General features: G+C 39.2%; 1 protein-coding gene and 2 long non-coding RNA genes across 15 annotated transcripts in view; 2 read left to right on the top strand and 1 right to left on the bottom strand.

The window, feature by feature from the left end:
• Positions 1-15,361, bottom strand: part of Dscam2 (Down syndrome cell adhesion molecule 2) — a 141,454-nt gene that overhangs the window by 100,747 nt on the left and 25,346 nt on the right. Inside the window, exon 1 of one of the 13 annotated variants that reach the window (XM_017902827.1) lies at positions 2,869-3,308. The exons of the other annotated variants lie outside the window; for them this stretch is intronic. The gene's annotated coding sequence lies outside the window, so the exon portion shown is untranslated. Of the gene's footprint in view, positions 1-2,868; positions 3,309-15,361 lie in introns of those variants that run through there. 13 annotated transcript variants of the gene reach the window in all.
• Positions 4,502-11,968, top strand: LOC108549453 (uncharacterized). Its single transcript, XR_001890329.1, has 7 exons — positions 4,502-4,576; positions 4,876-5,077; positions 5,144-5,234; positions 9,301-9,412; positions 9,498-9,613; positions 11,153-11,394; positions 11,483-11,968. It is a non-coding gene; the product is annotated as an uncharacterized LOC108549453 (long non-coding RNA).
• Positions 12,378-13,532, top strand: LOC108549458 (uncharacterized). Its single transcript, XR_001890333.1, has 3 exons — positions 12,378-12,622; positions 12,846-13,054; positions 13,118-13,532. It is a non-coding gene; the product is annotated as an uncharacterized LOC108549458 (long non-coding RNA).

The raw sequence follows: 15,361 nt of genomic DNA on the forward strand, positions 1-15,361 counted from the left end.
AGGGAAAGAGAGAGCCACAAGAGGCTAGAAAGAGAGGGGGACGCGACGCGCGAAGGAGCGACGAAGACGGAGCGCGGGAAAGGGAGTGGGGATGGGGAGGCCACGAGGAGGACAGGCTAGGCCGAGAGAAAGGGCGAGACAGAAAAGGAGAAGGAAAAGAGAGAAAGAGCTTCGCCCACGCCACCCACGGTAATTATCGAGGGCGGGGTTGTCGACCTCTTTTAGTCCTGCCTGCTTGGACTTTTACCGGTGGTTGCCTCGAGGATGGTGTTCATCTCAAAGAGACAGATATGCGCGTAGTAGCGCGATATCGGAGAGACAGTCGAGTATAGTCCGCGTGAGGAATACTGTCGGATTATAAGTTACTGTATTCGATTCATGCGAATGTGACACGGAACGTCTCGAGTTTCTTGCTGTAGGGAGATCTAGCATCGAATAAAATGAAAAATATTGTCGATTAACTTGGAACCTTATTGTTAATTCGTTATCTACCACTTGCTACCAATTTACGAATACTAATATTTGGAATATTTAAAAAAAAAAAATTTCGTAAACTATTGTTAACGAGAGGGGGCAATAAAAGAACCGATTCCAAATTGTCATCGTACGGCACTGATTGGCTCCCGCGCGCCGACTATCGGTTAACGCGCGAACTTAGAATCGAAATACAGTAGTGTCCGCTTAAATGTCCACCAATTGGGACCGAGCATGGATATTTAAGCGGAGAGATTTATTACAGGAATTAGTCGATTGTAGCACGCGTTACCATGACGCGAGTAAAGATTTTCCGGAAATGGTGGGAATAATTGTTGGAGATTTAAGCGGACACTGTACTTGCACTTTGTTTTCACTGATTTTAAAAGAGCACTGCATTTCTTGTACGGACTATACGAGAAAACGAGACGAAATAAATTAAATTGAAAAAGGTTATCCGTACGTTGCCACGTTCGACAGAAGTGGTCAGCGTAACGTACTCTGCGTGTATACTTTCGGGGATAATTAATCGCACCCATGTTCGGCCTAACAGACGTCCGCGTAACCGTTATCGGTTTTCGATTCCGATAAAATTATACGGTTTGCATTGAATCGTGGCCGATAGTCGGCCGAAATTAGGTAGAGTACGCCAATGTACCTCTCACGGTTACGTTCTTTTCCGTCTAACGAATGGCATCCCTTCGCTGCTCAGTTCGTTACGTTCGATGTGCTTTGTTAACCGAACCATGTTAATGGATTCGCCGATGCTAATGATTTATCACTCGCCATGGCGTAAGAATTGTATTAATTCTATTAGCTATACTGTACACGTAGCCGCTCACCTACAGTATAGTAAGATAAATGATAAAATATTAATGGACCTATTTACTATATACGATACAGTAAAACTGTATTCTCATATACTACAGTAAATAGATCAAATATCGCTATGTAATGATCAAAATAATTGTAATAATTCTATTAGCTATACTGTACACGTAGCCGCTCACCTACAGTATAGTAAGATAAATAATAAAATATTAATGGACCTATTTACTATATACGATACAGTAAAACTGTATTCTCATATACTACAGTAAATAGATCAAATATCGCTATCGGCAATGATCAAAATAATTGCAATAATTCTATTAGCTATACTGTACGTGTAACCACTATATAAGATATGTATATGGCTGACTGAAAATTTCGAGGGATCGAGGTCCGGTTGAAATGGCGACCTATTTAAGCACTGATATACCTGGGACGGTCCTTTGATCGGGCGTGTATGTATATAGACATAAATTGACTTTGCGTCGGCGAAAAATCGCGTGGAAGTCACGTAACGATTTTCGATATTATTTCCATCGAAATAATTTATCTTTGACGATTTTACTTTCCGCTTGACTTATCTTAATGATACTAATAACTCAAAGACAACGAGCACTCTTATTCCCGTGACGTAATTTGAATTTATAATTTGGAAGACGTTAATGCGAGTACGTATGGATAAAACGAAGTCTAGGGGAAATCTGATGCTTTCGAAATTTCTATCGACTCTTCTAACTACTAACGAGCCGAAACTTCGCTCTTCTGCTTGTCGAACTGGAACACCCTAAGTCTACCCCACCGTGGCTTTTTGCCCTCCTTTTTCTCGATTTTGCTATCCCGCTCTCATCCCCGAGAGTTTTTTTTAAGCAAGAAGAGGAAAGTCGCCGGAAGTTCCGGCAACTTTGCCACGGCTCAACGAGTGGAGTCAATTTTTCATCGCTTTCAGTTGCTCTTTGGACGGATAACAGAGGGAATGGCCGCAGAGAAGCGGGCAAGACTTATTTTCGATCCGCGAAATGTTAAAACTTTTATTAACGGCCTATCCGTTTTCTCTGCCTTCTGTGTATCAAACTGCTTCTCTACATAATTAACTATTCCGCGAGACTGATTTGTTACTAGAGAAAACACACGTATACAGAACTAACGAAGCACTAACGCAATAAGAAAACTGTATCGAATATAGTTTATAAAACTAATACTAATATCATTTAAAATTGGACGATTAAATATGATTTTATATAAAATATTCGATACACGAAATGCATCCTATATCGTATTTGTTGTTTACGTTATATATGCATAATTTTTCAACACATTTTGCGAAAAATTGCTTTGAAATATTTAATTAATACAGTGTAACAAATTGCAACGCATTCAAGTACGAATGATATGCAAATACGAATAACGAAAAGTACGCGTGAAAAATGATTTAAAGGAATTTATATTTATATTCAATTGCCCAGTGCATAACCCCTCGTAATGAAATGTAATGATAAAATAATATAAATTCTCCCAGAAATCATTTTCAGTGCAAATTGGAATAGGATAACGTATCTGACTTACCACTGTGATGTTCCGCCCATGCTTGGTTGACTTTCCACTGCTACGTATATACACATACAAATGAACACATTCAACGTCACAGAAAAATATTTTAAGAGCTACACAGTTCACCTTTAAAATATAAACTGAATATTCACAGGATTTACGCACAAACTGACTCGAAAGAGCATATTAGATCCTTACTCTACCCTATCATTTCACTTCCGATGGGGTGTGGCATAATCAACTGCGTCACACGTCGAGACTTGTCCGAACGCGACGAAGAATAACACGTAACTGAGGCACAAAGCGGCGACGAAAATTAACCATGAGCCTGACCCGTATTGTTTACGTTTCGTTCTGCCTACCGGCCACGGTTCTCGCATGTCACACTCGCGTTTAGCTCAATTTTCTTACCGAGTCTTTACGAAATTCTAAACGAAGGGAATACACAACTTGCAAAGATGGACGACCGTTTCAAACTAAATTAGCAAGCAATGTTAATAGGCAGAGAAACAAAAGCCAACCATTCGATGTATCGGAACACCTAATTCGCTAAAATTATTCGACACTTAATCACGCGTTATTCTTGACCAATAACAGGACAGATGAAAAATCACGCGACGGATCTCTGCGCCAATCAGAGAAGAGTTTAGATCTAAGAAGAATATTGCGTTGACAGGATAGTGTTAGTAGTGGTAGTTCGCGATCAGTATACGTGATTAGACGTATGTGGAAGCCGGAATAACCTTCGCGACGTTAAATACGATATGATCCGTTGAAAAATATTCTGTCAGTGCAGTGTTCAGATAATTGTTATAGACGGTGATTTATTTAATGTTTAGATGCTTTGGTGTCTTATTAGAAGTGCATTTATCTTGAAATTACATTGGTGATAGAGGGTTTGCATCGATCGAACACACATATTGATTTGTTTACAGTAAACGTTGCCTATCGTGTTAATTTGTTGACAGAAACACAACTAAGAGTTTGCTATTCATTAGGGATACAGTTCTCCATGGTAATATGGATACCAGTTATTTGCATAGTATTTGATTCGTGGTGTCCATTCATATTACTTAAATTATCAAATATTCAACCTATTGCGTAAATTTTATACGATTCATGCATGGCTGAGAACTATTATAAAATTGATTTCGGTTCTCGAAATAATTTCAAAATATTCTTAGTTTGTGTATCAGTTATCAAGAGCCGAAATTTGTGAAGATATCGATGTTTGTTACGCTTCCAGTAATTTTTAAAATATCCGTTCTTTCTCGTTACTGTCAGTTATTTTTGAGTTCATGAAATAGCACTAATAATAATTCTAAATTATTTAACTGATCTCAGTCTTCCGTATTTATAATAAAATACAACAAAAAAATAACGGCACTGTGAAATAAATTTCTTTACGTTGACATTATCCAACAAGACTCGCCATTAAAGGCAAAGTGAAAAATGAAGCAATTTCGTTGTAATATATCGCGAGCGCTATATTGCAATTCGTTTCTCGCAATATCCGACTTTTTATCAGATTTTATTAGGACAATGTTGAGCTCGTTAAGGATAAAAAGGTAAAGGATCGCTATAGTGCTGAATGAACGTGCGTGTGAGAGCATTAATCGAGAAAAATGCGAAGACTTTGGGATACGGTGAAAAATAGTGATGAATTATTGTGTACATCTAGTGAAAAACTTTAGTGGAAGACAAGTAACTATCGACCGAAAAAGTAAGTACATTAAGGCAATATCAATTCTCTTATATCTTCCTACTTCGCCTCGTTGTTCTTTCTACAGTTTTCTGTTCTGAATTTACGCTAATGGTCGCCCGGTCTATCCGGTATATCGTTGTATCATGTTACTTGCTCGAACGGCAAAGTATCTCGAGTCACGTAATTTCTCGAGACAGCCACCAGATTACTCTCTCAGCGCGTTAGAAGATGGAAGAAAGAGAATGACGTTTACGCGTATTATATTTCATAGTCATAATTGAAATGTGTAACTTGTCGAAAATAATGTTGATTTCTAGATACATAGAGCCGAAGGGAATACAGTCCATCGTCGAAGGAAAGATAGAGATGATTTATGTAGGCCATGCAGGTACAATTTGTATCACGTCAGTTTTTACCGACCGAGACGTGCTGCGCGGCAGTTGAGTTATTGCTCGAACCAGGGTCGAGATAGTTTTGAAACAAGTGAAATGATGAGATCGAGGCAGAAGGATGCTAAAGGTATGTTTCCTTTTTTCCTAGTTTCTGCTTTTTTATCATACTAAAATCAAAATTTGTTTATTTTAGATTTTTCTTCCAAGCCAGGTTATTTTGACATATATTTGAGGTTAGAGTGACATATGTCGTATTGTGGATATTTCAATCGAACATGTTACAGGTACTTGTACTATTGCGTTGTATATTTATTTAATTAACTCGCAAAAATGTTTAAAGAATATATTTACATTTAATTTTCTATAATAAATCACCTTTTCACTTATACAGTGATTCATTGAACACCACGTATGTTTGACTACATGCACGTGATATTTCGCCTGGAAGAGAAGCACATGCAAAATGCGAAGAGAACGTTTGCCTCGAATAGTAAAAATTCATTAGAAACCACAAGCACCCTGTGTTCCACGCAGACGATACCGTGAGCGAATTCATTTTCCCCGCGTTCCACGTATCTTTGGATTTAACCGAGCGCCGTGACGCGAATGCAGAAACTCCTCAGGAATCTCCGAGCCGAGTCGGTCTGGATAGGATTGGCAGTTTTGGCGTGGAGCCCGTTGTTTAAAGGAGCCGAAGTGGTTGAAACAGGACCCCGTGCCGGCGCTCGGACAATATTACTTCCCATCGAGTCGAGCACTTGCCGTAGTAACGTCGTGCTAATTCGCGGACTCGCTCTGTCGACGAAAACGGAATATTACTGTCTGCCGTCATGCTGCCAGTATTTGAATCTCCGCCGCTCCAACGAACGTCTGAACACGTATCAGACCGTATTAAAGACATGTCCCTTGCTTACGTATTACATATACCGTGGTGCAAGGGAAGTTTCAATTATGAAGGATATAAGCTTGCAGGGTGGCTATATGAATCTTGTGTAGATGACTTTAATCTAATGGCATGTATATTTGACTTTAGGAGTTGTAGGTCCGATAATTTGAGCTTTTTTAAAATGTTTACCGATTTTCTGTTCTTTACAAAGCTTAATAATGGCTATCTCAATTAATCTTTTATGAAAGCAGATAAATTGAATTTAGATTTTTTATCACGTTCAATTTAAACTTTTTCATTAAAATTTGAGTTTAACGTGATTCACGAATGTTTATTTATAATGTGAATTTAAATGAATTTTGCTTTATGTTAGTTTTTGGAGAATTTCATTTTAAATTTAAGCGTGACGCGTTGTTTAGTTTGGATTAGGCGTAATCGGTTGTTACCAGCAACAAATCTCTTTCAACGTTTTGTATCAACCTTCTTTCAATTCATAATTGTTTTTTCTATTCATGAGAAACGAGAAGAAAAATAATTTTCTTAAAATATGCACTTGTCGATAAAAATCGCTGATGTCGTCGATTATTTCATATTAGAAACGTGTTGAATATTTGAACGGCATGTTTCATTAAATGGTGGATCTCGAAGAAAATTTACAGGAAATTTCGCGTAGAAATCGCTGATGTCCGCACGAACAAAATGTTCCGATGAAAACGTGATTCCGTTCAGCCATTCACCACGTACTTCCGATTTCAGGAACACTTTTCTGCATTAAAATATAAACGACATTCGGTTCGTTATGCGCGTATTAATATTGGCCCCCGCGATCGAAGCGCTACTCTGCGGTAGCGAATAAAAATTCGTCGTTATTGCAGGAGTTCAAATTTTACGCCAACCATTGATATAATCGAGACTATTCATTCTGTGTAACAGACCATATCGGCTGTGCTCGCAATGAAATCATCTCGTCGAACTTACCGCGCATTGAATCTTTTGCCGCGATAAGAGCCGTGAACATTGAAGCATGAGTGGCGGCTCTACATATCCTATAGAGCATATTTGTGGAATCGGAAATAAAAGTTACCCTAGCGGACGCTTTGAGTTTCCGCCAGTTATTTTTCGATTCGTACACACGAATATTAAGTTTCCCCTGTATCTGCATTAGTAATATCAGCTCAAAAAATACACGCTTTTTTGTCTTTTACTAATTAAAGGATATAAAAAAAGGAAAAGGTAATGAGGTCTATCGGAAAATAATAATCGGTTGCATAGGCGTATATTAAAAGATTATATTCGACTGATTTCAAAAATTTCGGTGTTCGGCTTTAAGAAAATATTTCTTTCCATGTGCTTCTCTTTCGGTAACCACACCCTCATCCAGTACACTCGCGTCGCGAGCGCGTTCGCCGTTTTTAATATCCAAGCCATACATCAAAAAAGCACGAACATACTGTATCTCTTACAGAGACATGGCAGATACGAATTTCTGAAATTGCTCACGAACTGACGCGACGAAGTTGCCTTTGCTCGATCCTTCTGCGGATCGTCGTACTTGATCGATAAGCAGAAAATTAAGTCGCGAAACAAGAGGTTGATCACTACGTGTATATCGGACGGCGACTTGGTCGGTGGCTGGGGGTTAGGGCCAGGGGAGAGGGGCGAGAGTTTACTATGCGAAACGCGACAGGGCCCGCGAGCGATCGGACAATGACATCTTCCAGAACAATTCATTGTTCCAAGGAAGCTCGTTCGCTTACGAGCCGAGGCAGTCGGTAGAGCAGAGCGGCATCTCTGCTGCTCGCGCAGTTTCTCCGGCTGTCCCCTGCCCCCCTGACGGTTAGTTGCCGCGGGCCGTCTCATTGAATACACGCGGGGACAATGTAGTCTGCACAATACCGGTGTCAGCCGGAAATGACGCCACGGAGAGAGACAGAGAGGAGGTGCACGCGCGTAGTCGAGCCTTACGAATTGGCGGCGTTAAGGCAGCCAGGCAACCCCTCTTGTGCGAGCACGTCCATATCTAGTGCGTAACGCACAATTGGCCGTGTTGCCGGCTGGCACACGTGGCTGACTGGGTTATTTCTCTGTTTCGCCACGTGTGGTGTCTCTCTTAGACGAGCCGATATCGCCGCCAGTTGTCGCTGTCTCTGCTCGACATTTTCGGTTACCCACGTGACTCGATAGGCGAACGAGACGTGTAATGGGATTCATTAACGCGATGGGAACAATCGAAAAGCCTGGGTTTCGATTGTGGCATGTCGTAGATATTGGGTACACAATGGCATCGATGGGACCAGTCAGATGGGAATCGTTTTAAGTATCTTGCCGGGACGGCTATTGAATCAGCTTTCGGTGGCGGGTAAAATGACTGATCGAAGGAGAATTGTCTGGCGATTGCCGGCACGCTTTTGTTGCGTTCGATGGCAACGTAAGCTAAACGGAAAGTTTGATTCGCGAGGGAGTACGATTGCGGCGTTGTTGATCTTGAACGAGGAACGGTGGAAGTTGTGGTAATAGTTTAAAAAGTTTGTTTGCGATTATAGATAATTATGGATAATGTGGACGAAGAGCTACGAATCTTGTTTAAATATTAATCGCTACTTTCAAGATGGCGGTAGTGACGTAAATTTAAAATGGCGGATGTGTCAAAACAGTTTAGAGAATGACTAGGAACAGTTTCAATTGTTAATATATTGATACTGAAATCGAGATTTTGATTTTAATTATACGTATGTTAATGTTTTATCTTAGATTTTCTTTTATTACTTGGTAAATACGTATATTTTCAAACTTCTCAACTTCTTCGCAGTTTTATTTCTATTTTTGTTCATTTGCTAAATTAAATATCCATTTTATAATTAATACAGTTAATTATGTAGATATTCCAAGTATAGGCATCGTAATTAACTCTCGTGGAACTGTGTGAGCTAATTTCAAGCTAAACGGGGACGTTTTCAGGGCAGATCATTCAGAAAGTTTCCTGACTGTCGAATCAATAATCCGGCGAATGAATTTACAGTTTCCACGTGAAATCGGTGGTCGTAAACGTTCGGACGCGATTTTGCTGTAATTAGAAGTAGGTGGAATTAGAAAAGTTTTAATTAGTTCTTCAGAGGGTTAAATCTTACGGTAGAATTTATTAGCATAATTTGAAATCGATCTTAACGAGAACAATAAACCGGAATAATTGAAAATGTACGAGCGGAATATTTACGACTATTCGTGTAACCGATTCATTGCGCATATTCCGTCGGCATACAGTCAGTAGCAGAAGTATTCATACTCCTTTAATATCAGAACTACCAGAAGGGTCAGAATCACCTGTTTCAGACTTTTTATTTTGGTCCTTACTCAAAATATGCAGCCCTTGTATATTAATTTTTACTCCAATAAGAACTTAATTATATATACTTATTTATAGTTATTGTACCACTTTAATTATTATTATTTATGTGTATGTTTAGGTATTTAAATACACATTTGAAGTCAGCAATTCTGGCATTGGTTTCTGACTTTAAACGACTGTTAGACTGTGCTGCTATCCCCACTAATTCTTACAATTTATTTGGTACTAATGTAAGTATTAAAAACAAAAAAAATTTATTATTGTATTTTATACGTTATATCATTATCTCTCACATACTTATTTTTCTTGTCTTAGTTGAATGCTCAAAAATCACCCACACGAATAATTGTTCAGAAATGGCCTCTGAATACGAACACGTTCTAAATCCTACAAAAATCTACCGTTGGAGGGCTATATCAGAATATTTCTTGGTAAATTTTAAACGAAGACTTGGTACAGCAATCATGAGATACTCTTGACAAAGATGGCCGTGAAAAGAAGTCAATTATCACGATAAGCTGTTTCTTTTGTGGACCCTCGCATTAAAGTCGTCCTGCCATGATAATTTCGAGACAATGATATCACTGTAACGAGTCGCAAAAGTCGGCGAAAGTTTTTTAATTAACGCATTAGGCGGTTACGCTTTACACGGCAAATTCATTTATCACGAGCGCGAAGTTCCCTACAAAAGAGGCAGCCTCGTCCTGCGACGGAAAACTTTATTGCGTCGCATAAAACCAACAATCGTTTTGCATCTCTTGTCGCGGCTGAAAGTAACAACACCGGAAAACATACATTTCGCCTACAAAGACTCGTAATATTTTACCATGTTCTGGGTAGCGCCGCACTCCTCTTTGCTTCGAACTTTATGCTCGCGGTTACGAGGAAACGTTGTTCTTCGAAAACCTCGCGAACAGTCTTTTGCAGACGAAACGCTGTTCTTGGAATTATAATCTGCTATATTTTAAGTACTCCGAACTCGGTGGTCTGTTCCTTGTTTAGTTGTATGAAAATTCGCTTACTTGGAAGCTGATTCGTTGTTGATTAATACAATTTGTATATTAATATAATCTTGTAAACTATTTTAGCTTAAGAAAAATCAAACCATGGTATATCTGTAACGTGACTAATTGTTTTATACTATTAGTCAAAGAAATGGACTATTTTTTTGTGATTTTTCTTTAAGTTCTTTTGCTCTTTGTTATTTGCATATTATTGTATAATAAGGATCGGTTATTTATGTACTACGTTGGTGGTAGGTTTCCAAAACACGTCATCAGGGTAATACGACCTCCTCATACAAATGCATCCTCTGATATAACCCCTACTATCTAAGCATCTAAGGCACGAGTCTGTTAGGAAGCCTTGTTGATGAGTTTACTCGCTGTTGGGCAGAGACCTTCCGTTTTATATTTTCTCTCTCATCCTGCTACCTTCACCTTTAGTGATGTTTCAGCCCCTTATACAACACACGTCTATTTAGGTATTCATTAAAATTTGTTAAAATTATAACATTCAGGGATGTGCTTTCTCCAAGCGCTTTATGGAATATTCTAATTAGAATAATATTTATTCTATTCCTTCTACAAATTTTGGTTTCTTAATACGTTTTCTCATATGTGAGTTACTTTGCTCTCTAAACTTTCCACTTTGACAGTTATGGCACTTTCTTTTCTTTGATTTCAATTATGCAACTGCAATGATGATTTGGTCAAACAACAAATGTTCTGTAGGGTATTTTGTATATTTATAAAATAACAAATTTTATAAGACATGACATGTATATCCTGATAACATGGGACACAGAATATGGAATACCAATCTAATTTAGCAAAAAGCATTATCAGCAGATTTTCCATTCATATTAATCTTCTGTCATTTCTTCAAGTCGATCTGTTTCAATAATATCGAATCGAGCCTTTCAATAAATCCCACAGTTGCTTCATTTCTAAAATGCATGCCTCTTGCAGGAGCCAGCAGGAGAAACTAACTTGGACCTTAATTCGCGTGGTGGTGGGCTGCATCATCTCGCTTCTGTTGCACTTTCACTGGCCATTCCAGGAATCGGGATCAATGTCCCCTGCCAAGGTTCAGCGCGTCGTATTGACCTCGGGCCAAGAAAGATGTAGCCACCTCCGATCGAACCTTCAAAGGGGAGTGTGTAACCGCTGCAAGAAAGTAGGCCAACAAAACAAACCACGTCGCCTGATTCGTAAGTACAGCTGCAAACTGTTGCTATGCTTCTGGCAAGGAGATCCTACGTGCACGTTTTATTTACGACGCTCCCATAACCGTGTTAGAGGGCCGTGGAGTAAAGCCGAGGGGTGATGTTGTATGGATGGTGCGCACGCGCGCGCACGTACACCAGAAGAGGGCACACGAAGCTTCTTCGCTGGGATCCCGGCTAATTTGCAGTCCAAGGATGCTCTTTCGTTCGAAAGAGGAAAGTAAACGTTAGAAGAAAGAGGACAGCGAAAAAGGAAAGAGAAGGACGGAACAGAGAGATCGCGGAGGCAACAGAGGAACTGATGTCCTCTGGAGATGAGCAGCCGCCTGAAGGAGAACGATATTGCTCCTTGGCTTGGCTGGATACCGTGCTCCTCCGCCTCCTTCTTTTCCTCTATCCCGCAGACCATGAACACGGGGAAAAGGATAAAAAGATTACGGGAGCAAATACCCGAGCGAAGGCGAACCCGTCGTCGAATGGACCAACGCGGATAGATAGGAATCTTTCGCCTCCCTTTTAGATGGCAAACACCGTGCACAATCTCTTATCCAACGGGATAATCGACCTATTAATTCTTTTATCGAAATCACTTTCCTTTGAAACTCGAGGGAAAGGAAATTTTGTTGTTTATTGGCATCAAGGGGATTTTTTGGGAAGAAATTTATGTGGATTTTGATCTAATAATATGAAAAAATATTTTTTAATGCATCGCACATTAACTATCTATTCTGGTTATAATTTTGGAGGAATTAAATACTGGAATTGAAAGTTGATGGAAAGATGTGAAAGGTATATATAACAAAATGTAGAATTGTTAATTTGAGATTTGTAAAATAAGGTAGTACCTTTTGTTACGTTTAAAAATTATTCGACATTTAGGAGCACTGTTATTTTATTTGAGTATCATTTTTCTGAAATAATACTCGTTACAGAGATAAAATATTTTTCCTAATATTTTACAGGAAAAACGTATTAATTGACGTTCGTAAAACTGAAATTGAAATCCAATCTCAGAGGACATCTACGGCTCTTAAAAGAGCGCGCATCAGACGACCTGTTAGTCGTATATCCTGTCCGGATCAAAGGATAGTAATCTTTACCGGATCTCGTGGAAAATCCATGGGATTTATGAAGCATCTCGCTGACATTTCTCGATCCAGCTTTCAAGAATCTCGATGTTAAGAATGTCTAGAAGTGGGAAATCATTAAAAATGTATCTTCCATGAATTACTTATTCGTCTCAGATTTCTAGTTTGTAGCAGATACATAAGTATAACCACTTTTAAACATTTTTATAGTTAATAGTTCTCATATCTTTCATTTAAGTCGCTATTACTTTGGAAAGTCTGTATTATTTTAACCATGTACTATATTTTACTGAAAATTTCGTTAATAGAATACACTATTAAATAAAAATTTTAATTCTTTCTTTTCAGAGGAAGATGACCTGACAGTACAAAATCTGAAGCTCAGCCAGCTCATTATATCACTTTTGGGAGAAATTCTTAAATAAATTAATTCCAGGCAGTTTTAAATATGAAAGCATTCGTCTGTTGTACTATTTTTATCTATATTTTGCCAAGCATTGAGTGAATCACTTTTAATATACCATTTGAACACGCTAGAAAATCTGTTCCTTCAATAAGTAAGTATATAGAGAAGCCAAAAATAAATAAAAATCAATCAAAAGTCTGTTTGTATGTTTTAGGCAAAGCAAAAGCATTGCTAGTAGAGTGTGGATAGATCTGAAGTCGGCTGCAGTTTTGACAGTACGTTTACCATTATGCTCTGGCATTGTGTATTCCCATATGAGCGTCCCGTCGAGAAGCCGCGTCCTTTTGATCCACCCTCGCTCTTCAGCTTGTAAAGAAAAAAAAAGAAAGAAAGAACGAGAGCGGATAGGATGAGGAGCGTCGGTCCTTTGCGCTGCACCTAACACGCGTTCGAGACACGGTGCTTTAGGAAGGACGAGAGCGAGTATATACAGGCGGAAATAATATTTTACCGTCGAGTCAACGACCGAAGAAGCACGCTCTTATCTCTGCAAGGAATATCTCTGAAATCAGAAGCAGGGGGATTTCGATAAAAAGTTTCGCTTGCTTTATGCGGGCAATCGAGAAACACCATCGGCGCGTAAAACGCGAATTTCTGCTGAGATGCTATCTCTTCAGCGTGTCCAGCAATACGGAAGAAGTTTATATTCATCGAGAAATTTGCTTAATGTCGTTTTCTAAAGAGTTCGCAATAACTCCAATGAAAGAAGTTTGACTGAAATTTTGAGTTTTATCATTCGATAAAGAATAATGAAGTACGTGTTAGATTAATCACGAAGATTAAAAGTAAAGATGACTCAGGTATTTTCTAAGTTTACAATTTATATCAAAGTATTTTTCTACCTGTGATTTTTAATAAGTTGGGTGAGGTGAGTTCAACGTTCTACAACTGAGAGATTGTAAGCGAAATTTTCTTATTGGTTTATGCAAGTGGACATCAGACAGTGTCACTAAACTGCAAAAGGAAACGAAAACCTGTTTATATCCCCTTGTCAGAAATAGGGAGAAAATTATATTCTCTCTTGGAGACGGAAAATTACAACACACCGTTATACCATAAGAGCTGCAGAGCAGCTGACAGAAGTATAAAGTCCGGTTAGTGCTAAACTACTCGATTTCTTTAGAAAAGTTGTGAATATATTCTTACGTGTCTCTCACCTTATATGTAATCTCGAAAGCTGTAAACTGTAACCTTTTCTTCTTGTAGGAATCGAAAATACATACTTTTATAATCTTCTCAAAGTGCCAGCAACGATAATCAAGGGTATCGGTCGATCTTTGTCGGCGTTGCAGTTCGCGTGTCTTTCTGGGGCAACAGACAGCTGGAGAACGGTTGCGCCATCAAACCGGAAGGCATCTCCCCGAGGGCGTTTACGTCGCCAGGCGACATCAGTCAAACCGACGTGTTACTTTGGTCGACGCGTTATCGTGAAAGGCAGGTGGAAAGATGGAAGGTGAAAGAGGGGCAAGAGGCATAGGCGAGTGCCAGAGAAGGGGCGTAGGCGCTGGAACGAGGAGAAGGGGTGTGGAAGGAGAAAGCTCGACTATTCCCAGGTGTAGTCGTGCCGTATCTCATTCTCGACGCGAGCGTCAGGTCGACCGAGGCGGGATGCCTCTCGTATCGAATTTGCGTCGTATTTGCTCGAGTAAGGTGACGAGACGACACCTTCTTCCGGTTCCTTCGCCGTCGTTTCTGCAGCAACGTCGGGAGTTATGCGATAGTTGCTATGACGCGAACGTTTTACCAACCAGGAAATATGCTACACATAGCAGAAACACAGCGTCCCTTTCTCTCGATATCTGTTTTGCTTAACCCTCGGTTCAGGGGATCGTTCAATGTATTATGGTAGGATGGGATTAATTCGACATGTGAATACATATGGATGGGGATGTTTGTGATTGTGTATCGAAAATTATTAAGTAATGTGAGTTCGTATAGCTTGATTACACTAGGAGTTAAAAATGTTGATGAATAGAATCTCAATGGAATTTTATTCATGTGATTTATTCTTCTGCATATATTTGTATCTTTAGATTTCCACTTGTTATCACTCTCTTGACTTCGGTATATTGTCATTACTTTTGTACAACACAGTCAGATTGAAGATAGTACTGGAGCTTGATAAAATATTCTGTCGCCGCAACCCTACTTGTAAACATGTTTTATAATTATCTGACAAGTAACTTCAGACAGTTTCATCTTCCTCCAGCAAGCAGTTATTCCATCATATTGTTATTCCACTTTTGTTGGTTATGTTGGCACATCATCCTTCAATAGTACGTGTTTCGTAAACGGTTTAAGTGTTATCACTGTACCGCGATACTTCTCTACCCTGTCAATGAGAAAGAGCAAGTATCTCTCCTCGTTCCACAGTGCACGCGACAGAAGTTGCAGGAAT

The sequence above is a fragment of the Eufriesea mexicana genome, unplaced genomic scaffold, assembly GCF_001483705.2.
Source record: "Eufriesea mexicana isolate 0111107269 unplaced genomic scaffold, ASM148370v2 scaffold2021, whole genome shotgun sequence".
In the NCBI taxonomy this organism is placed as follows: Eukaryota; Metazoa; Arthropoda; class Insecta; order Hymenoptera; family Apidae; genus Eufriesea; species Eufriesea mexicana.